The sequence below is a fragment of the Melanerpes formicivorus genome, unplaced genomic scaffold (genome assembly GCF_026170545.1).
Source record: "Melanerpes formicivorus ecotype bairdi unplaced genomic scaffold, bMelFor1.0.p_v2 SCAF_27, whole genome shotgun sequence".
Classification (NCBI taxonomy): Eukaryota; Metazoa; Chordata; class Aves; order Piciformes; family Picidae; genus Melanerpes; species Melanerpes formicivorus.
The window spans coordinates 5,384,763-5,407,708 of record NW_027142379.1 but is presented as its reverse complement, the minus strand read 5'-3'; the positions used below and the strand labels follow the sequence as shown (position 1 = coordinate 5,407,708).

The 22,946-nt window shown below is 41.7% G+C and overlaps 1 long non-coding RNA gene across 2 annotated transcripts in view; it reads left to right on the top strand.

The window, feature by feature from the left end:
- The window catches only part of LOC137448957 (uncharacterized), a 149,947-nt gene that overhangs the window by 1,916 nt on the left and 125,085 nt on the right, over positions 1-22,946 (top strand). For both annotated transcript variants that reach the window (XR_010989269.1, XR_010989268.1), the window contains exon 3: positions 2,755-2,814. This is a non-coding gene — a long non-coding RNA (uncharacterized lncRNA). The remainder of the gene's footprint in view (positions 1-2,754; positions 2,815-22,946) is intronic.

The following is a 22,946-nucleotide window of genomic DNA, read 5'->3' as shown; positions in this document are numbered from 1 at the left end:
AACAGATGGGGAAGATGGAGGTAAAGGATTAATGCATTCATTTGGGAGGTGAAATCAATGATGACTGGGGAAGAGGTTAGGAAATGCTTAATTTCATGTTACCCAAGTGTGGTGTTGTCATTGTTCAGACACAAAAGGAGTTGCACAGCAAGGAAGTGCCCAAAAGCTGTGGTTTGGATTAAACAATCACTTTCCTAACCTTGGCAATCATACCTTTGGGTGTACAAAGCTAATCCCCATTGTTTAGTTGAGTCACCAAAATGATCTACTATTTTAGGTATCAGTCTTAGTTTTAGGCTGAGGAACATTGTGCCCTCTTTACTGTCTGGATGCTAAAAACACGTTGAAAAATGAACTTTCCTCCTTTCCCCCTCTCTCCCCTAATCTCCTAGTTTGTCATTACTTGGTTTAATTTTCAGTAGCTAGGTTAAAAAAAAAAAACAGCAACAACAAACCAACCACCACAACCAACAACCAAACCAAGCCCAAAACAAACTAAGAACGATAAGAACAAAAGAAAAGAAGAAGAAAAATAAATCAAAACAACCCCTCAACAAAACCCACCCAGGTTCTCCTTTGAGATAATTAATAACAGCTCTTAGTGCAGAAAAGATTACTGGAATCAATGATGTGATTAGGGTTGTAAATAAGAAGTAAAAGATGTCACCATTAGAAAAAGCCTGCTTTGCTAACAGGAAGATGTGTGTGTTTTACTGATAGGGCCATAGGATGAAAATCCTGCTTCAGACAGAGGTCGATACAGAACAATATCAGAAATTAACTACAAGGCCTGATTAAGGTTATTTGTGTCAGAGGGAAAGGTTCACTGCCACCAGTCCCTCAATGGATTTCTCTCCTAATTGTCAACGAGGAGACAAAACAGGAAGGCTAGACCATTTGGCTAATCAATAAAAAAAGCCTGCCTTCATGTTTGCCTGGGGAGCACTCCTTGGGTCAGATCGATGTAGCAGCTACCAAAGTTCTTGCAGAGGTCACCAGTGATCAAGACCTTTTGTGATGGCTTTTAAACAGCAGTGGAGCCAAGCATCTGCCGGAGAGGTTGCAAATGTGAGCAGAACTGCAGATACAATGTTAATCATCATCCTTGTGCTTATGGGAGGACCCCTGGTGATAAAAACAACTCTCTATTTATGACCTTAGACAGCTGTTTTAATGAATGAAGATAAAATACTACTTCATTACATGCTCTGCACTGCATGAGTGATCAGATGTGATCACTACCAGAAGGTGCTGGTAGTAAGAACTGCAGTGGATGCACCACAATCCAGAACCAAATTACAGTGGATGCATGCTATAGGGGTTTCTTGAGGCCAGCTTCAGATCTCCTTTTCCTTGCCCTCAAATTTGCATACAGATTTCAGTGAGGTCACTCAAGCAGCAAGAGACTGTTCTGTGTTAAACAGCAGGCTGGTGCAGCCCATTGCTATTAGCCCACCTCTAGCTTTTAGGGTGTACCATAATATTTATTGCCAAAAACCCCAAACCACCAAACAAAACAATAACCAAAACAAAAAAAAGGTTTAATGACTTAATTTTTTTAGCTGATTCAGGTCTGCACTTCTTCCACAGTTAAGCTTCAACATTTTCTGGCCACCACAATTTTCTACATATCAGACCAGTCAAGGTCCTGGACACTTAAAAACACTCATTTATTTCAGTAGGTGTGGCTTTACACCAACATACATTTGGCTCAATTCCTGTCATCTTGGTTCATGTCCTGTTATTTTTTACCTATTAATTAGTAGCAAATACAACAATCTCGAAGTTGACACTTACTGTAATGCTGCAGATACCTTATAAATCAATGAAAATTACTTTATACGAGGTGGTCAATCAAAAATACATATTCCTTGAAGATAAGAGATGACATCTGTACCTCACTTACCTCACACAAGATTCTTCTTGCCAAAACAGTGTTCAATAAGGCATGTTACTTCCCATCTAACTAGAATTTTCAGGAAAAAATAGTTTATTCCACAGGTAGAAGCCTGGTATTGAATCAACTGAGAAGCAAAATGTTATCAAGACAGGTATCATGAAGCCACTGTTTTTTGTTTGGTTGATTGGTTGGCTTGTTTTTTGGTTTGGTCTGGTTTGAGTTGGGTCTCAGTCAGCTACACCCATTTCTTTGAACTTCATTGAAATACAGTTGACCAATATCTGAATTCAAAAAAATACTGCTAAGTTTGAATGATTGCTAGAGTTTGAATGATTAGTAGAGTAAATGAGGACAAAACTGCAGTGGAAAACTCCAGTTGCTTGAGATTCTGCTAAGCTTCCTATTATCTACTCAAAGTCATAGGTAGATGTAGTTACTCATGCTAAAGAAAATTGTGCTGTTGATTTTCTTTTCAACAGCAAGTTCAAGCCTTGAACTGAAGCATACCTTGTTTTGAGGTTCAGCTTGAAAGCAGTACTTAAAAATATAAAACTTTTATTCTTATCCTTATAACACTGCACATGTAGTGCTTGGCAGAATAAAGACAAGCCACCCCCCCATGTCCCTCCACCTGGATTGTTTGCCCAGAAGAATTTGCATTCTTGGGCCTTGGTGTTCTGTGTATATATATTCTCCAGCATAATTCTATCATCTGAATCACCATACCAACTACACAACAGATAACAATAGCTCTGCCTAGGAAGAGAAAGGAGAAAGATGGGGAAAACAATGTTATAATTATGTAGTCACTTAGGAAGAGAACATACATCTGTATTTTTTTATACCTATTCTAGGTGATGCTACTTCCACTACCAATACTTCTGACTGTACTCTTCTATTTGCATCTTCTCATGGTAAGAGCCTATACTCAGGTGCTTGCTTTTTCTCCTCAAATTGCATCTGGCTAGTGTCAACTTTTCCATAGCGTTGCCCACCTCAAATTGAGAAGTTCCAGATGAAAACCAATCATATACAAAGCAATAATTAGGGAAAATACATTATTTTGTCTGTGTTAAAAATATTGCAACATTTTACCGCCTCCATACTTTGGAAGAATGACTCTAGCAGATGGAGGTCTCCAAAATGCTTTTTGCCATTCTCAGGAAGATACAGCAAAGTGGTAAGTCCTTGAAAACTTCATCTTGCAGAAATTTGTCAGTTGGTACTTGAAAAATCTCTACTAGTCATCTCCTCTCACAACTCCTGCTTAGAGGCTGGGCTTCATGACAGAAACTGTGTAAGTTCATATGCTCCATGCAATTGCTGTGGAGGGCAAACACCATTTTTCTCAGAATAATTATTTCCAGGGCCCTGCAGGCTCCTCTCTGCACTTGGATATAGATTTGAAGCATGTGCACACTTATCATCCATGTACTTACTACTCCCACTGTTGGTAGGGATGCAGGGGAAAGCAGCAAAGGATATATCTAGAACAACACAGAATAGCAGAAAAAGGATATCACAAATACTAAAGCATGGAGAAATAATTATAGAAGTTTATGTGCAGTGAAACAAAAGGTAAGAGAAAAAAAAAAAAAGAGAAAGCATTTAAACTTAAGAGCAAAAGCAATCAGACTGTAGCCACAAAGCTAAATATCCTACCAGACTTTTCAGCAGCTTCTTAAGCTCCTGCATCCTAACAAGAAAAAGCTTTTAAGAGTTTCCCTTTCCCTTTTATCAGCAGGCTTTATATATGCATATGGTAAAGCTCACAACTTATCCCTGTTACTTAATTAAGTGGAGTAGGAGTAGTCTGCGCTATAGATCTCAATGGTCCACACTCTATTCATTATGCAAGTTGGGGCCTGGTGTTGCTACAATTACAGTTTTTCAATTGAGAAATCAAACCGAAGGACTGTGTCTCTAAACAGAGCTCGGTGCTACCCTCGGGAGCTCTGGAGGCTGCGCCAGGCCAGCAGCCTCTCACTCACGTAACTCCAAGGTTGCTCTGGTCAGCAGGCTCCTGCAGCAATGGGGGACTGGGACGATACGCCTCACTCAGCAAAACTTGGGACAATTATTATAGTATGCAGATTGTATAGTCAGAGTGAAGGAATGTGTGATTTCAAAGTCACTTCTGACATTGTTTCTAATGAGCCTGTACTGGTGGTGATCTGCTACTAAAAGATCTCTCTCTGCTGCCTGTCAGCCCTGCATTTTATTCCATGGTATGAGCAACTCAGATAGCACCAGATATTTATTCTGGCACAATATTGTTTCCAAGAAAGCTTTTGTTGTTTGGTCAGTGTGCTGATGTCAAATTAGAGCTGGTTTGTACCTGCAGGACTTTAGCTTGTGTTACAGAATACAGTGAATGAAGAAGGAAAGTATGTAGTCAAATATGTTGAATCCCATATGCTGCTGTGTGTAACCATATGTAATGTATGCCCCAGCTCTTTGGGTTCAAGAAGGGCTATAACAGTGTTGCCAAATGTGTTTTGACATGAAAGGATGAATGCTTGGGATGCACTTGGTTATGATGAGAAGAGCTCTGGAGGCGATTACAGGCTTATAGGAAGTGGAGGGTTGGCACAAAGAAGTCTGCAGCCACATGTGACTGTCTCCCAACATGCCCACAACAAGCTGCTGAATCACACCTGCTTTCTTTAAAGCTGGTGTTTTCTCATTTTGCAGGCTTTACTATGCAAATCTTTTTGAAGTAATGCATGCATATGCAATCATACATATGCTTATGTGTAATTACATGAACCTTGATGTTGAGCTTTGAAAGAAATGACAGTACTGCAAGACGTGCGTGTGGGGAGAGAGGGGAGTGCAGCTGCAGTCGAATTCAGCTGGAGCACCGGCCAGCACGAAACCGATCCTGCCTCAAGCGAGAGGCAACATCTTTCTATTCAAGGCACTTCCAAGCTCTTGGGAGAGGCTGATCCGCCCTGCCATTCAAGACAGCAAAACGTATACCCCCACGACTTCAGGGTCACATTGCTCTGGCGCAGCTCAGCAGCTAGCTGGATGGTCTTGGTGGCTGCTTCTCCCAGCTGCTGAGTACCAGTGCAGGGCAATGGGAGGGAGAGCATCCTTTTCCCAGCAGCTGCCCTTCTGCATCCCTCCTGCCCTCGGCACTCTCAAAGAACTGTGAACTGCAGCAGCTGCTGCTTCCAAGGGAGGGTTTGGCGAATCCTGCAGCGGTGGGAGGCAGCAGCTGGATTGCAAAGAAGCAATGTAATGTCCATGCAGAAAGAGGAGCTATGCCTATTACATGTAAAAGGAGTGATAAACTGTTGAGTGGTCATCTGCATTGCTGTGTGGTCAGGAGGGAGTATCTGTTTCCAGAAAGCAGAGAGCTGACCTAAAGCAATCAGTTTATTGAGGAAAAATATAACACAGGCACTGTCATAGCTGTACATGAGCTGTGCATGAAAGTAAAGAGATTGGGGGGGGGGGGGGGGGGGGGGGGGGAGGGCAGGAAGGAGGAAAAGGAAGACAAGACAGGAAGGACTTAAATTGTGGGAAGTGTAAAATGGAAAAATGAGTCATGTAAATGTGATTTAGGGTAGAGTGGGAAGATGATAGAAATCTTGTAGGAAGGCTTCGATTTTTCTTAGCTTTGGAAAGTATTTGAGGGTTTGCTGGCTTTCTGGGATTCTCATAGATTTCCCAGTATCTGGGGGGAAACTTGGTGAAAAGGGATTTCTGCTTCCTGTAAAAGGCAATGTCAAGAGCAGACTGGAATACTTTGGAACAGCTTATGACTGTTACTTGTTGGCTTTAATTGGGAAAGCCTCTCCTGGAATAATGTACTAGAAAATTTTCTGCAGCTCTCCCACTCCCATGCTGCTGTGATGTTGGGCAGTAGGGATCTGGGGAGCACTTGTATCACTGTTTCCACTACTCTCTAAGAATCTGGAGGTGAACAGGAAATTAGTTTATAATGTTCAATTTGCTGAAAAGAAAGGATATACTCTTTTGACCCTTTGCCATATTTTGCTCAGCACAGAAAGGATCAAAGGCACAATTAGGAAGGAAGAAACAGCCTCTATGGCATTACCAAAGCGCCAATAAATAGCTTCAGAAATGTGGTTTTCATTGCAAGTAAAGGTGGAAAAGCCAAATAATAATTGTATGCACTGGTTTTGTAATGTAGCTATGGTCTTACAGGGTAGTATTGAAGAGTATAAACTGAAAATCTTTGACCAGAATTCAGAAAATTATGGCATCATCAGAAGTCCTTTATCTGGAGAACTGTTACCTATAAAACCATAAATTGTGATGTCCCTTTTAAGAATTGCCAATAGGTGACAAATAACCACCTTGTGTTGTGGTCTCTGTGGGAAGAGGGAAATTAATACCTAATTGGTATTCTAATCTGAGAAATCACAAAAATTTGGGCTGGAAAACAAATGTATGTATCTGTTTTCTTTTTTTTCTTCCTGCCAAAATGAGCTTTCTGAGTAATCATTTGGTTCTGAAAATTTCTAGAGGTGATTGCTGTAATGAAGCAGTTTCCAGGGTTTATGTGCTTTTAGGGAATGGCAAAATTTGCCATTTGATGTAGTACCAAAGTTAGAACTGTGCTTCCAATTCTAAAGCACAGGAGAGACTGTGCTCTGGCTTTGCTGGTGGTGGTGATTTGGAAGAACTGCTTTACTTTTCCATGCCTCAGTCTTTATGTATGTATAATGGCCAATATACTGGTTCTCTTGTATGAAAGAAATGAATTATGGCCATGAATCAGAAGGTACTATACAGGAGTTGGACTGGGTATGAGTACAATCTGGGAAGGGTTTTCTGTAAGCCTGCCTGCTGAAATGAGACAGAAAGAGAAATATCCGATTTGGGCATCCTAGCAGCAGAAGTTTGGGAACTTTTTGTAGGAACTTGGTGTGCTTTGGCAATATGAAGAAAATGTAGTGTTAGAGCTTCCAGTGCTGCATCAGAAATGCTGTGGCCGTGGCCAAAATACAGCCTGATAATAAACACATTTGATTTCTTCAAGTGTCCTCAGAATGTGGATAAGTTAATTTTGGGGTGGCAAGGTTTACTATGTGTCCCTGGTATGCCGGATCATAGGTTACATCTGCCTTGACTTGGAGGAAGTTTGCAGATGACATCAGCAAGTTTGCAGATGACACAAAGTTAGGGGCAGATGTCAGTCAGTTAGAGGGTAGAAGGGCTCTGCAGAGGGACCTCGACCAACTGGACAGATGGGCAGAGTCCAATGGGATGGCATTCAACAAGTCCAAGTGCCGAGTGCTGCACTTTGGCTACGGCAATCCCATGCAGAGCTACAGGCTGGGGTCGGAGTGGCTGGAGAGCTCCCAAACAGAGAGGGACCTGGGGGTCCTGATCGACAGCCACCTTAACATGAGCCAGCAGTGTGCCCAGGTGGCCAAGAGGGCCAATGGCATCCTGGCCTGCATTAGGAATAGTGTGGTCAGCAGGAGCAGGGAGGTCATAGTGCCCCTGTACTCTGCTTTGGTTAGGCCGCACCTTGAGTACTGTGTCCAGTTCTGGGCCCCTCAGTTTAAGAAGGACATCGAAACACTTGAACGTGTCCAGAGAAGGGCAACAAGGCTGGGGAGAGGCCTTGAACACAAGCCCTATGAGGAGAGGCTGAGGGAGCTGGGATTGTTTAGCCTGGAGAAGAGGAGGCTCAGGGGTGACCTCATTGCCCTCTACAACTACCTGAAAGGTGGTTGTAGCCAGGAAGGGGTTGGCCTCTTCTCCCAGGCAACCAGCACCAGAACAAGGGGACACAGTCTCAAGCTGCGCCAGGGGAGGTTTAGACTCAAGGTGAGGAGGAAGTTCTTCACCGAGCGAGTAATTCATCATTGGAACTGGTTGCCCAGGGAGGTGGTTGAGTCATCGACCCTGGAGGCGTTCAAGGGGAGATTGGACGTGGCACTTGGTGCCATGGTCTAGTCATGGGGTCTGTGTTGATAGGTTGGACTCGATGATCCTCGAGGTCCTTTCCAACCTAAGTGATACTGTGATACTGTGATACTGTGAAGCCAGAAGATGGCCCATATTGCTTGATTTGTCTAATTTACTAGGAGTATGATGATATGATTACCTGAACCTGATCCAGCTTGTTACTGCTGTGTGATCAGGTAACACATATATCATCTGTCTACTCATGTCTAGAAGATGCTAATGTTATATTAGTAATCTGAAAAACCTGGTGTACGTTTATTAAAATACCTGTAAAATTAGAATAGAGGTTTCCTCAGCACCATCTGGTTGCCAAATGTGGCATTAGGCGAAAATCGCTTTCAGGCTGTGAGAGTGGTAGGAGAAAATTTACAGAACAGTTTAACCTTTCTGTCTCAAAGAACATCATAACTTTGGCATCTGTTCTAGTCCTTCTGAAATCCCTGGAGTTTTTGAGACAATTTTTTTTTACTTGGAGGAAGATGAGATCCTCCTTGTAGGCATGACTTCATTCATCCTACAAGTCTGTGTTTATCAGCCAGTGGACAGCAAATATTCTTTTTGGAAGGGTTGTTTTAGTTTTCTTTTTTTCTTTTACAGGAACAATAGAAACATATTTTCTCCAGCACTCACTGCAAACAGTAGAAGCCTTGCCTGAAGTTACTAATGGTATCCAACCAGCATGAAGTTTTTGTTAGAATGTTTTAGAATTGTGTTCCTTGTTTTTATCATTTGATATTATACTCATTTTTTTGGCCTCTGCAGCATATACATGCATGCACACACATGCATGCATGCAAGTGGAAGCAAAATTGTCTGTTACAGAAGGTTGACTTTGCATTTAGTGCATATGTGAAATTGTAATGAAAAGCCCATAGGTAGTTGAGACATGGATGAAGCACAGAACAAGGACCCTGGAACCAGCAATACAGAGAGCATTTTCTGGGACAAAAAAGGTATGCCCCACTGTCATCTCAAGTTTTGGCAAGTAATTTTGAGTTCACTATCAAGCTAAAGGGTAAAATAGTAGTTATTTTCACTGTGAATAATGCTATATCTCAGAACAAGGAACCAAATTTCTATGCCTTGTAGTTTCCTTTCACTTCCTGAAACCAAATGAATTGTGTTGTTGTGGAGCAAAATGCTGGAAGTTTCCATTAAAAAAAAAAAAAGAGAGAAAGTAAAGTAAATAGAAAGAAAACATGTGTTCCCTTTTATTGTATTTTTATGGAGGTTATAACCAGAGTTGTTTTCTTACAGCTTTAAGCTGAGTTGTTATGAGCAGTTATTCTTACGCAGTCGGTATGGACCAACTCCAAAGTTGTTCAAGCAAATAGCAAGATTTCCAGTGATTTCAGTGTTCTTTTGATCAGGCTCTTAATCTTCTAGAAAATGGTGAGCTTAATCAGACTGTTGGGCATGGGGTGCTGATGGTGTAAAGAGTTGCTTTTGTACCTAAAGAAGGTGGAGATTTACTAACTGCTTGTCTGTAAGTATTGTTTTACTTCATTTTCATTCCTTTCCCTTTCCAGCTGTTTTTTTTTTTGTATATAAAAAGTTCAAGTAAATCCCCTTTAAAAAGTCTGCTTTTGTGTTAAGGTACTTAAAATGTAATGTCTTTGTGTCAAAGAGCTTTTATGAAAGAAGATTTGTCCTGGCATATCCTGTAATAAACATCTGGAAACTGCAGGGGTTAGCTGATGGTGGCTATATAGTAGCAAGAATATGGTTTAACTGGTTAGCTTTACATTAGGATTATTTTTCCTCCTTTTTTTTTTTGCTTTTTAATAGTCTCAATTCACTTAATTTATTTGGTAATCTGAACATTAATGTCCTATCATAGTTAAATTGTTTTAAATACTCTTCAGGTAGTACAAAATGCCTCATTCTGGATTGATGCAGGGAGGGCTATATGAAAGCAGATTACATCTCTGCATGGTGTTCACTGATCAAGTGTTTGAAGAGCAGGGCTGCTCATCTTTTAAAGCATCTTCCTTCAGTACGAAATACATAGGAAAATCAGTATTTCTAGATTAGTTGAAAGTAAAAGCTGCCACAGATGTAATAGGCATCACTTGTATGTGAGCCAGAAGTTTAATTAGGATTAAGCAAAACAGAAACCTACAGCTTTAGCCTATCTGATGTAAACCAGAAATGAAAGCCCTTAAACAGTCTGGGGTGGGGAGGCAATTAAATGTTTCTACAAAATGGAAAGGGAAAGACATTGAATTCTTTCAGTAGCTACAATGGAGACAAGGAGGAATTGCAGAAAATACCATAAATGGATAAGGAAATAGATGGTTGCAAAGGTGCCAGAAGGAAAATTAACTAAGGAAAGTTCTAGCAAACAAGCAGTAGAATATGAAGTGGTAATTCCTTCACTGCGTCTGTAGTCCTGTGAATGAACAAGCAAAAACAATCCTTATTTTGGATGTGATGATGGTGAAGGGTAACAAGCTGGTAAGAGTCACCGTCAGCGTTCTTGGATGACAATAGGAGGTTTTAGGAAACAATTTTAAGTGTATGACTTAATTGGTAGTTCTGGGAGAATTATTATCGCTGACAGTCCAGGAACAGATTAATTGAGTGGACATGCAGAAATAAAAGTTATCATCTCCCAAATTTAGCTGCGCTTACCTAAAGTACATCTTGACTCTTACAGACAAAATGGGGTTAGGTCAGCCAGGGTGGAAGTCAGTTGAGTGAGTCAGCTCTTGGGCAGACTAGATTCAGTTCACCAAGTGATGGAAACTACATTTCCACTTGCCACCAATTCCTGCTGGGGTGGCACCAAGAAAGGTTTAGCAGGAGGATGCCAGTTGTGGAGACAGTGCTGACTGAGAACATGGAGGAAACTGGTTCACCTCAGGACCTCATCATCTCTTGGAACAACTCCCTTGCCATGATTCCCCACAGGCCTTCCAGCAAAAGGAAGATTTTAATTACTTTGAGTAAGAAGGAGAAAAAATAAAGATGTAAATGAGAAATGCATGTGGCTACAGATGCTTGCAGGTGTTCTCTGTCAGTTCCTTTGTTCAGAAAATCCTCAGCCCCATTTGATTCTGAAGGAGGAAAAAATTTGCTTCTGAGATATTTAAAACAAATGTTCTCATTTATGTGGCAAGATAAATTGTGATACTTATGAAACTATTTCATTTGAATTGTATATTCTAACAGACTTTTAGTATTCAAAGGTTTTCTAGGTTTAGTCTTAGAAAGTTTGTCTTGTTGCTCTGTGTGCTTCATCTGTGGATCCAATCTCGAGAAAAGCAGATTAGGAAGCTGCAAGCAGAGTCTCATTGCATTTCTCTGCTGTGTTTTCTCATTTTTTTTCCTGAAGAGGCATGCCTTAAGAAGCCACACTTTCTAAGCCCATGGACTGTCTTGTATGTCAAGCTGCTAATAAATGCCAACTGGTATTAATTAAAGTGTTGTTGTGTGGTTCACATTAAGAATGGCAGGATAAAACCAGAGTGGTTGCAGTCTATTGCAGCAGTATGAGTGGGTTGCAGGTCTTCCTGAGTGGAGCTCATAAATAAACTTTCTCAGGCCAGAAATGTGCAGATCTGCATATTTTGAGGTTAGTCAATACTTATGTGGTGCCTCTCTTTACATCATTAAGCTTTTAACAGAGTGCAGGGAAGAGCCATGTATGAGCATCATCTAAGTTGGGGTTGTGTCTACCTTGTGCAACCTATGGGCTCATGCTTTTATCTGTATCCTGAGTCTATTGTAGGAGAAGACTGCAAGAGGTCTTAGCTCTGCCCTTCTGCCTTTCACCAAGTGTAATTTGGATGGGATTATCAAAGTGCTTGGGTGAATTTATGTCCTGAGAATAAGGGTAATCCCTTCTGTGTCATCTCCCCACTCCCATTTTGCTGACTTCCTCCTAAACAAAGAGGCATTTTCTCTTTTTTTTTCCTGTCTGCTTGCCTCATTTCATCACATGCGGAGGTGACTTCACATTTGTTTGACTTCATTTTGTCTCTGCTGGCTTCACAGGTTGTATGGAGCCCACTTGTCACTGCGCAAGTCTAGCCAGTGGGGGATATGCCTTGAATCCTCTACCACAGACTTCCATGTGCTAGACCAGACCTAAATACGTGCTTAAGGTTTGATAACCATAAGCATTTTAATTGCATGGATGCCTGTTGATGAAGAAGGAATGTGGTAAAATTTAATTCTGCTATTGTAGTATGGATTCTGGCTTTAAGTTGAAATGGGCATAAATAGGGTCAAAGAGACTTCCACATATAAACCCATTTGAAACTGGCTGAAACAAAGTTTAATTCTGGCTTTCACAGTTTCTGCAGTTCTGCGAAATAGCAGAGTTCAGTTTAATTGACCATGCACAATGTGTTTGAATGTTACTAATTTAAAAAGCCAAGGCTTAATGTTGAAGTCAGAATTTGAACAAGATAAGCAGACAAATACAAATTTTTTATATACACTAAGCTTTTTACTCGCTATGATGCTGATGCTTAGATACCCTGATAATGATAGTTAATGCAGTGATACTGATTTTGTCCCTGCTGTGTTCATTATTAACCCCAGAAGGTAATGGAAATCTTATTAGACTCAGTATTGGATATTAATACTGTGCCTGACTATGGTATGAAAAAAATGAAGGAAGAGCCTGCAAACATTTGTAAGCTAATTGCCTGACTTGGAAACCACTAATGTACATGAGTAACATTTACTCACGCAGATTGTCTCAGTGAATACAAAACTCCTCCAGTGGGTGGCTGCAGAATAAGGCCATAAATCACACCTCCATGGAAAGTTTAAGAAATGTTGATGGAAAGGCACCCATAAAGAACTACAAAAACTTACTAAGTTTTAGTGAACAGTATTTTAAAGGTGTGTGTACTTAAATCAAGGTACTGGTCAATCTTTAAAAGTAAAGAAAAACCAGAAGCTGAATTTAATTTGCCTATATGGATTTTTTTAACAAAAAAAAAAAGTGTGGAACAGCCATCAGATCACAGAAATTATTTCTATTCTATGTGACAACCACAGCCACTATGTCCATGTATGCTTTGTATAGCAGTCTCTGAGGCTGAGCTACACATTCCTCTGCATAGGTTCTTCATTTATTTTTGTGGCTGGCCATCACTGTACAAACATCAGTGGTTGGGCAAGCACCTCAAGTAGCCTGACTCCCTGCTTTCACACAGAAAGCCAAGCCAGGACAAACACTGATGCATCCTGTCTTATGGCTAAATGGCAATGCTGTGATGGCCCACCAGGGTTTCAGCTGTGCCTTCTGTTCATGGAGGGTGTAGTGATACCTAATGGGGAAAATGACAAACTCATGGCTGAACAGAAGTTCTGTCACAGGAAAGGTGACCTTTTGTACTGCCTGACCGTGGCTGCCATTCTCCTGGAGTAATTTATTTGGGTGCCTGTAGCCAGGTGCAAAGACGGTCTGCAAGTGGGCTATACACATCTTGAAACTATGAAGCAATTAGTTATTGATCAGCACACATGAAATGCAGCTGGGATTTAATGGGCTGGAAGGGGCTGCTGTTCCTGCCCTTGCTCCCACCCCTAATAAGACAGCTAAAGAGGCTGTGCTGTCCCATCATTTAGCAGGGTAGAGCTTGGTTTCTATGCTTGAAGTAGGTCCTTGATGTTGCTGTGTTTCATCAACTCCTTCAGTGCTGGTCTCCTCAGCTGATGAATTTTGCCTAATGGTCTGGATAGATTTCATATGATGGTTTAGGTTGGAAGGGACCTTGAAGATAATCTAGTTCCACCTCTGCCTGCCAAGGGCAGGGGCACTTTCCGCTAGGCCATCCGAGCTGGCCTTGAACATCTCTATGGAGGGGCATCCATCATTTCCCTGGGGATCCTGTTCCAGTGTCTCACCACCCTTGCTGGAAAGAATTTTGTTTTCTAATATCTATTCTACCTTTCTCAAGGTAGAAATCTATTCCCTCTTGTCCTGTCACTATGAGCCCTTATAAAAAGTCCCTTCCTGGTTTTCTTGTAGGCCCCTTTCAGGTACTGGAAGGCTGCTGTGAAGGTCTCTGTGGAGCCTTCTCTTCTACAGGCTGAACAGCCCCAACTCCTGCAGCTTGTCCCTGTAAGGGAGGTGCTCCAGCTCTCTGATCATCTTCATGGCCATCATCTAGACCCACTCTAGGTGTTCAATGTCCTTCTTATGCTTGAGGCACCAGAACTGGATGCAGTATTCCCGGTGGCATGTCATGAAAGCAGAGAGGAATCCTTCATCCTGCTGGTTGCACTTAATTTGATGTATCCCAGCACTTAGCTGTCTTTCTGGGCTGCAGGTGCACATTGCCAGCTCATGGTGAGTTTTTCATCGAATGACACTTACAAGTCATCTTCAAGACTGCTCTTGAGACATTTGTTGCCCAGCCTATGTTTGTGCTTGGGAATGCCCTGACCCAGGGGTTGGACCTTGCACTAGGCCTTATTGAACTTCATGGGATTAATTTGCACCCATTTCTCCAGCCTGTCCAAGTCTGTTTGGATGGTATCCCTTCTCTCTAGCATGTCAACCAGACCACACAGCACACAGCTTGGTGTAATCTGCAAGCCTGATTGAGGGTGAGCTCAACCCCACTGTCTGTATTGCTGGCAGAGATGTTAGCGCTGGTCCCAGAACTGACCCCTGAAGGACCCTACTTTGTGGCCATTTGTGTGGTATGTTTTGTGTTAATTTGTTAGGGTTTTTTTGGGTCTGTTCTCTGCAGTTTTGGGGTATTTTTTATGACTGTGAGTTTGTGTTTTTGCTTCTGGAAATCTGTCTGGGAGGCATGGGCACCCTGGCCTGGGCTGGGGGTGGGCAGGGACTAGGGGCACCCCAAGCAGAATTGTAGTGAGAGCCAGTGTGGTAGCAGTACTCCTCCCCACCAGCCCGTTGCTTGCAAGTGTCCTCTCCTGCCCATGGGTGGTCTGGGCCCTCTGTCAGCTGGAGGATTACCAGCCCCTCTTAGCTACACAGGCTCTTTGAGTCCAAGCCCAGTAACTGGCTCAGTATTTGCTTGCTCTCAGCCAAAATGGTTGTTACTATAGGATGTGTGAGCTGAGCAGAAGGTGGAGAAGGAGAAAATGGCCTTTCCAAGGGTGTGCTCCAGTCCTGACTTCAGATGCTCACTAAACTGATAGATGAGTCTTGGGATCGGGAGACAGGCTGATAGTTTTAAAGGTAGATCTTCATCCTATGGACTTTCTTATGTGACTTCTCCAGGCACTGAACAGCCAGGAAAGCTTCTTAGTTGCCTCCCCAGGTGCCCAGAATACCCAAACTGCATTTTCAGCTGGCTGGAAGTACATTCACCGTGGCTGGTCTATAGCCAGCAGCCTCTGGTGGCATTAGTGGCTGGCTTAGCAGGATCAGAGACAGTGGTGAAACAGAGAGCTGGAGACTAGCTTAGAGGACAGAAGTTACACTGCATTTTTATGGCAGACTTAGATGATTAATCGGTTCTGTGTATTGGCTTTTTCTTCAATTGCATGGGCAACTATTTCTGTCTAGAGGCTTGAGTGAAGTAGGTATTGAGTTTTGCTTGGAGCAAAGCTTTCATTTCACAAGGACACTTTAAGTACAGATATCAGCTTATTTTTGAAGCTGACACACAAGCAGTTATGCTTTAGTTACCCATCTATTTTAATGGATTTTGCTAGAGCCTCCACAAGTGAAATACTGGGCCCAGAGAGATTCTTCATTCAAAGTTTCTGGTCTTGTTTTTGTGTCTTTGGGTATTTTCTCAATGAGGTTTAGAACTTTTAGCTTGGAAATCTTGTTAGCAGGCCACAATGAAACTAGTATTAATGTTTAACTGGGATGCTTGCATTAGTGGCTGTTATCTTTTCATGTCAAGTGACTGAATTCCTGACCAGAAATGTTATGTGCTTACAGAGAGAGAAGCTTTGTGTGATGAAAATGTAGGCATCCTTTATCTCTTTTAAAGATGTGACTGCATTAAAAAATCCCCAATCTGTTACAAATAGAATATGGAGCCGTAACCCTTGCTCCTAAATGTAGGCAGCAGTATAATTTGAGCTGTAAAAACTGACTTCTTGAGCATTTGGTGAAACTTCTAATCCTTCTGGAGAAATAATTGTGTGTTAATTAAGAGCCAGAATTCCACAAGGCTTATTAGCTGTCTAGCTGGATCTGAGAAGCAGAAGGTTGAACAGAGTTTAACTAAAATTTAGAACTGTTAATTAGTCTCTTTTCTTCGCAGTATCCTTTCTATTTTCTTGTTTTTTGGTTTGTGTAGCACACTTTGAATGACCCCTGAGAAACTACTGTGCTTCTGACATGATAGCTCCCAATTGTAAGTGCTGTACTTTACTAGCTGTGAAAGAATAAAGCTTTAAAAGAGTTTGGCTTGCCTTAGCTACAAGCTAGCTTGTTATGGAAGAGGAAATGACAGCAAGTGGAAAAGGCAGGCTGGCTAATCTTGTTAAATTGGCTGAATAATGTTGCATTCAAGATCCGTGAACTCCATGCTGGAGCATACAGATGCTTTAATAAACTTTAGATGACCTGTCTTAGTTTAGTGCTTTTTACAAGATTCAAAAAAAAAGCCATGTTTGATAGGCATGTGGAAACCTAAATATGAAACCACCTTCCTTGTAGAGCTCCATTTTGGTAGTTATGAATGTGGATATTTGTGACTGTGTGAAAGTTGTACTTCAGTGATGGATGCTAAGCAGGATTGGGGAGGGGAAAGCAGACGCTGAAGCCATTTTAGTGTCTTTGAAAGTTTGTTTAAAAGCACACATGGAGATGTAAACTGGCTTTTTAAAATATTTTTTTCCCCACTTGGATATTATGATTAAGTTTTTTTGTTGTTGTTGTTGGTTTTTTTCTTGGTGAGGTGGGATGAGAGAGATGCGGAACAAAATTCCCTGGGATTCTGGTATGGGGAGAAGTAAGCTGGGCAAAACAGCTGCTATTTCAGCTCAATAGCCCCTCTACCCCCCAGTGAAATCATTCTGAGCCTGCTGAGTAGGAATGGTTTAAAGGTCTATTGTAAAAGACACAAGAATTGTATTCATTAATTAGACTTGTCAGAGTCTGCTTTGTATTTCCAACAATGAATGCCACTTCATTCAGGGGGTGTAGTTAAGCCCTTGAACTAATTTGACTTCAGGCTCCAGTCCCCTTACATTTAAGGGCCTCACCTTTAGATGCTTTGTTGTTCTAATCACCGAAATGTTTATATTTTCACATCGGTTTGTAGTATGTTTCAACTAAGATATTAGCATTAATATAGATTCATTTGCTTAATGCAGATGCACTGCAAAAGAGAATATGCTTCAGAACTCCTGGTAGCTTAACTGGTTTCCCACTGTATTTTAGTTCACAGCTTTGGCAGAGGTAGGGAGAGGGCCAAGTGGGAAAGGGAAGTGCACTAAGTGCAGTGTATTTATACAATTATAAATGGAAAAACTAGTTAGCTCTCTAAAAATGTCCTAATTGTGCAGATTAGAGTAGTTGTGTAAGGCTTCTATGAGGGTGGTGAGACACTGGAACAGGCTGCCCAGGGAGGTGGTGGAGGCCTTGTCCCTGGAGTTTTTTAAGGCCAGGCTGGATGTGTCTCTGAGCAACCTGATCTAGTGTGAGGGGTCCCTGCCCATGGTATTTCACAGTACAGTATCACTTAGGTTGGAAAGGACCTCGAGGATCATCGAGTCCAACCTGACACCGCAGACCCCATGACTAGACCATGGCACCAAGTGCCACGTCCAATCTCCCCTTGAACGCCTCCAGGGTCGATGACTCAACCACCTCCCTGGGCAACCCATTCCAATGCCGAATGACTCGCTCGGTGAAGAACTTCCTCCTCACCTCGAGTCTGAACCTCCCCTGGCGCAGCTTGAGACTGTGTCCCCTTGTTCTGGTGCTGGTTGCCTGGGAGAAGAGGCCAACTCCCTCCTGGCTACAACCACCCTTCAGGTAGTTGTAGAGGGCAATAAGGTCACCCCTGAGCCTCCTCTTCTCCAGGCTAAACAATCCCAGCTCCCTCAGCCTCTCCTCATAGGGCTTGTGTTCAAGGCCTCTCCCCAGCCTTGTTGCCCTTCTCTGGACACGCTCAAGTGTCTCAATGTCCTTCTTAAACTGAGGAGCCCAGAACTGGACACAGTACTCAAGGTGCGGCCTAACCAGAGCAGAGTACAGGGGCACTATGACCTCCCTGCTCCTGCTGGCCACACTATTCCTAATGCAGGCCAGAATGCTATTGGCCCTCCTGGCCACCTGAGCACACTGCTGGCTCATATTCAGGTGGCTGTCGATCAGCACACCCAGGTCCCTCTCTGTCTGGGAGCTCTCCAGCCACTCCGACCCCAGCCTATACCTCTGCATGGGATTGCCATAGCCAAAGTGCAGCACTCGGCACTTGGACTTGTTGAAAGCCATCCCATTGGACTCTGCCCATCTGTCCAGTCGGTCGAGGTCCCTCTGGTAGAGGGGTTGGAACTAGATGATCCTTGAGATCCCTTCCAACCCTAACAATTCCATGACTCTATGACTTCTACGGTGTTACTGTTTCAAGCATTTGGGGTGTGATGTTTTTCACTTGGTTGGTTGGGGTTTTTTCTCATGTTTTCAGTTGTTTTCCACTCTTTAAAAAATGCATATTCAGTTTTTATTAAGGGTACCTTAAGTAGAACTCTTATAGCTAAATTTGACTAGTATCTGAACCACTAAGGTGCTTGTGAGAGTTCAGATATGCATGAATAAGGGTCCCAAAAGCTCTGTTTCAGGGTGCACTTACTGTGTGATTCTTTTGGCAGTGTTTGAATTATTCCAGTAGTAAATCTCAGACTGGTTTCCTGTAACTACACTAGCTTTTCTGTCAAGTGTACTGCATGGCATTCTGAAGTGACAGCCACTTGGCAAGAGTTGCTTGCGTGGAACTATGCTAAATACCTCTAGTTTTAATTTTAAAGTCAAAGGATTGTTTTATAAAGGGTTGTGCTTGGCCATATGCAGATAAGGCTCTAAATTGTGGGATTTTGGACAATGAAATCCTCTTGACTTTGACAGAGGAAGAAGATGACCTTTAGAAAAGTGGATTTATAATTCCAGCTGTCTTTAAGTAGCTATGATTTGGAGAACATAATACCTAGATGGGAAGAGCTCAGATCTTGAGGCAGCTCATCTAACCCAGTTTGACTGAGGAACATCTCTGTGCATATACCCTGTTGCTTGCTTTGTAGGATAGTTTGTACAAACTTTCTGTTCTGTTTTGCTCTTGGAGACGCTGAGTTTTCTAACATTTGTTACTTCTGTAGAGTATCTCTCTGTTGTTGGAATGTCCTGGTTGTGATTTATTCCCATTTCCCAGTTACAGACTCCTTCATAAAACATGTAACTGCAAGCAAAGGCACTGCATTATCCTCACTGCATCAATTCGAGACAACACATGTGTAGGGGCTATGTAGACTGGCAAAGGTAGTTTTGAGTTTATAGCTGTGTCAAATAATACAGCTGCCCTGAATTGTAATGTTTTAAAGAAACATCTTAAGAGTGGTTACATTTGAGGTGCAGATCTTGTCAGGAAGCAGCTGGTTACTTTAAGACATGAAAGAAAGGATTGTGTTAATATTGAAGGGGGAGAAGAAAAATCATGGTTTTGAGAAATATGGGTACCTGGTATTGTAGAGCACCATTTAGGATAGGTACAGTTACTTAGCCTGCCTACCGGGGAGATACACAAACATCAACCTAAATTACCTGGAGCTGTATTGTCAAATCTCTAGGATAATCTGGAGAAGGAAAAAGTAGATAAGTGTTCCTTTGTTCTTCTGTTATAGTCCTCTGTGTTGCCAGATAAGCTTGGCAAGGCTTCGTGGTAATAGCTGGTGAACTTACTGGAAGGCTGTAGAAAGCCGCAGAGGTCTGTATAGATGGAGGCAGTGTTTCTGTAGTCAGCTCTGTATCCCAGGCTCAGCTTCCTTCAGGGGTCTTCAAGGCACTATATGAAAAGGATGCTGTAGAACCAAACTCTGCTCACCTCTCTAACTTACAGTAGGTAAAGGAACATGTGGCTTCCTCTCCATACCTGGCATATCCATGTTTTCTACCACAGTTAATTAAAAGTGTGCCTTCAAAGAAAGTATTAGCACAAGAATCTAGTCCAACTTTAAGTGTCATAGTCGAAGCCAAGCCAAAGTCACTGTGACCTTATTTTGCTAGTCTTTGTGTGTTATTAATTTACTTGGGGTTGTACCCTGTAATTCTCTGTGCTGAAGCAAGCTGAATTTCTGAATCTTTCCTGGCAAACCAAAGGTGCCCTTTTATGATGTAAGGACTGAATCTTTCTGCCTTTTAGGCAGAAAAGAGGAGTACTTGAAGTTTCATGAGGTAACTTTTAGGTTTGGGTTTTGGCAGTACCCAGATGAGGAACACACATGCATCTGAAGTGATGGCACCAAATTTCTCAGTGTGGGACAAAACAAAAGTGGCCTCCTCTCTGTCACCCAGGGTGTATTTTAGAGGTGGAATCTCTGTGGCAAAAAAAAAAGGGAGATTAGCACATGGAAAGACACCTTTGTGTATCTCTCTGTGGGGTATAATCCAAACTGTAAATCCTCCTTCTAAAAAGAAAGCAGACAAATCATTACAGGTTTTGTATTCAGAATAAATGAACCTGTATGACCTAATCTCTTTTAACTCTTGCAAGCTGAAGTCAAGTGAATTATAAAACTGGAAATCCTGTTAAGCTGTTTGCTTTCTAATGGTTAAATGGCTTAAAGGCTTTAGAAAAATCAGGAATTTGCAAAGTGTAAGGCACTGGTGTTTTATACAGTAGTTGAAAAATGCTGTATCTCCAACCCAGTTCAGATCGGATCTGACAGATATGTTTAGCCTTTGTGCCTTCATGCTGCTGCATATGTATGTGTATATAATATTCAAAATACGTATTCCATGGAAATTGAATTTCACTTAATATCTGTATTAAAATCAGGGATTCGTGAGTGATAAATTGTTCACCTTTCTTTCCTGACCTAGGAAATGAACAGAGGAAAGGCAGTGATGATATGTTGTCAAGGTAAAATGACATTGTTTAGAAAAGCAGAATATTCCGAGTTCCTGTTTCAATGAATAACATCACTGGAATGTTCACCCCATCAGGCAGCTCTGGAAAACAAGCTTTCAGAAGGTCACCAGCTTGAGCTTGTAACCTTGCTGCCATTTGTCTGGTAGGATCTCTCTTCATCGTAAACCTGAATGCGTTTATTAGGGTTGCAATGAAGAGAGAGTCTGAAGAGAATATTAAAATAATCGCTATTATGCCAGGGAGAAAATGTTTGTTTCTGCAAGCAGTGGAGCCCACAGAGCTGTTGAAATGAAAGGTCATTTTCAGAGTGTGCAACTAAATAGGATACTGTGAAAGAAAAGAGGAGAGCTGTTAATGGGGGGAAATTAACATTGTTTCTGTTCCTTCCAGAAAGAAATTAAACATTTAGCTGTTTACTTTTCAAACTGCCTTTTTTTTCCCCCAGCTAAATACTGTGATCAAATGATCCTTCAAGCAGACACAAGTTGGGTTTTTTTAGATGCAGTGAGGATGGAGAAAGAGGCAGGGTAAATGTAAATGCTCTTGTTTTATCTATCAGGTTGATATGAAGTTCACTAAGGCTATTTTTGACTGTGAGGGACTTTCTGAATCGGGGATGATAAGACACCCTACTTGCACTCTGTTTTAGAATTGGAACTTAAAATTGCAGTGGAGAGACAGATATAGCTGTTGTGCCAAATTTACTTTAATAGGACTCTGTAGTTGCAGAAGTCTGATCTAACACTGCCAGCGACAGGAAAAGTCTCAAAGACACTTTGAAAATATGAAGTTGCCAAGGAGGACGTAAAGGTTGTGTTCTCCTTTTTAGTTACTTATCTGTTACATATCTATTTATATATTATTTCTAAGAGTGCAGGAAAATAAGTTCTCCAGCTATGAATTGTGGATTATAAATTAATACCATCAGAGTAAAAGAAGGGGAAAACAAATGAGTGCTGCTCTTTATCCACATGTAGAGCCGTGACGGTGTAGTATCTTACAGAAGCAACTGTACTTCTGAAGAGAGCACTTCATACGTTTGTATTCTCCTAGAAAACCTTTGAGACCTAATTTCATATGAACTGTTTTTAAGCAGTAAGGGAGGAATCTGCCAGGAAACTAAACCCAAGCAATTTTTTTCTCAGGTGTGCACTAAACTGGATTCCAATTTAAAGTTCAACAAGAAGATTATGACCAAATGCTGTTCATTTATGTATTACTACTTTTTCCTCAACCAACCACAGCTGGGACCCATTAGACAAGGTTTTTGTTCTTAAGCATGGGGCTTTTGTGTGGTTTTGTTTCTTCCCACCCCCCAAGATGTTAAGACAGTGAAATTTGGCAGTTAGGTGCTCAGATTTTCCTCAGAGAAACTTAGGGCTGCACAGTGTTAGGAGGTATGTTGACATCTCCCACTGTAGATAGGCTCAAATTCAAAAGAGCGAGGACAAATTTTGACAGCTGAGCCTGGTTTTGTTCCATTAATAGCCTCTACACATAAAATCCATGAAGCCAAGATGCATGCTAGCTGAATCACTTCATTTCTTCATCTGCAGGTCTGACATTGCAGGTCTTCATCTGCAGGTCTGACATTGTTTTTATACATAAATTTGCTAGACTTAAATCCACTAGATCATAGACTCTTAGAATGCACTGGGTTGGAATGGACCTCTAGAGATCATCTAGTCCAAAACCGCTGCAGTAAGCAGGGACATCCCCTGCTAATGAGGTTGCTTAGAGCCATATCAAGATGTCTTGATACTCTTAAATTGGTATACCAAGGACCTTGTAATATTATGGTTGAGTTGGGTTTTATATTGGTTAAATGTTATTTAACTAATATAAGAAAATGATGAATCTTGGGATCCACGAATAAATAATACTGGGAAGGGCAGGCTCCGAAGGTGCTTCCTCTGCCTCCCTGGATGCAGGTCATGAGGAATTAGGCAGTCTCACCCACACTCTGTGGAAGATCATCAGCAAGCTTCATTGTTTTCTTTGAAATGTAAATGATCAGTGTCTGAACTACTTGAATGTTAAACCCA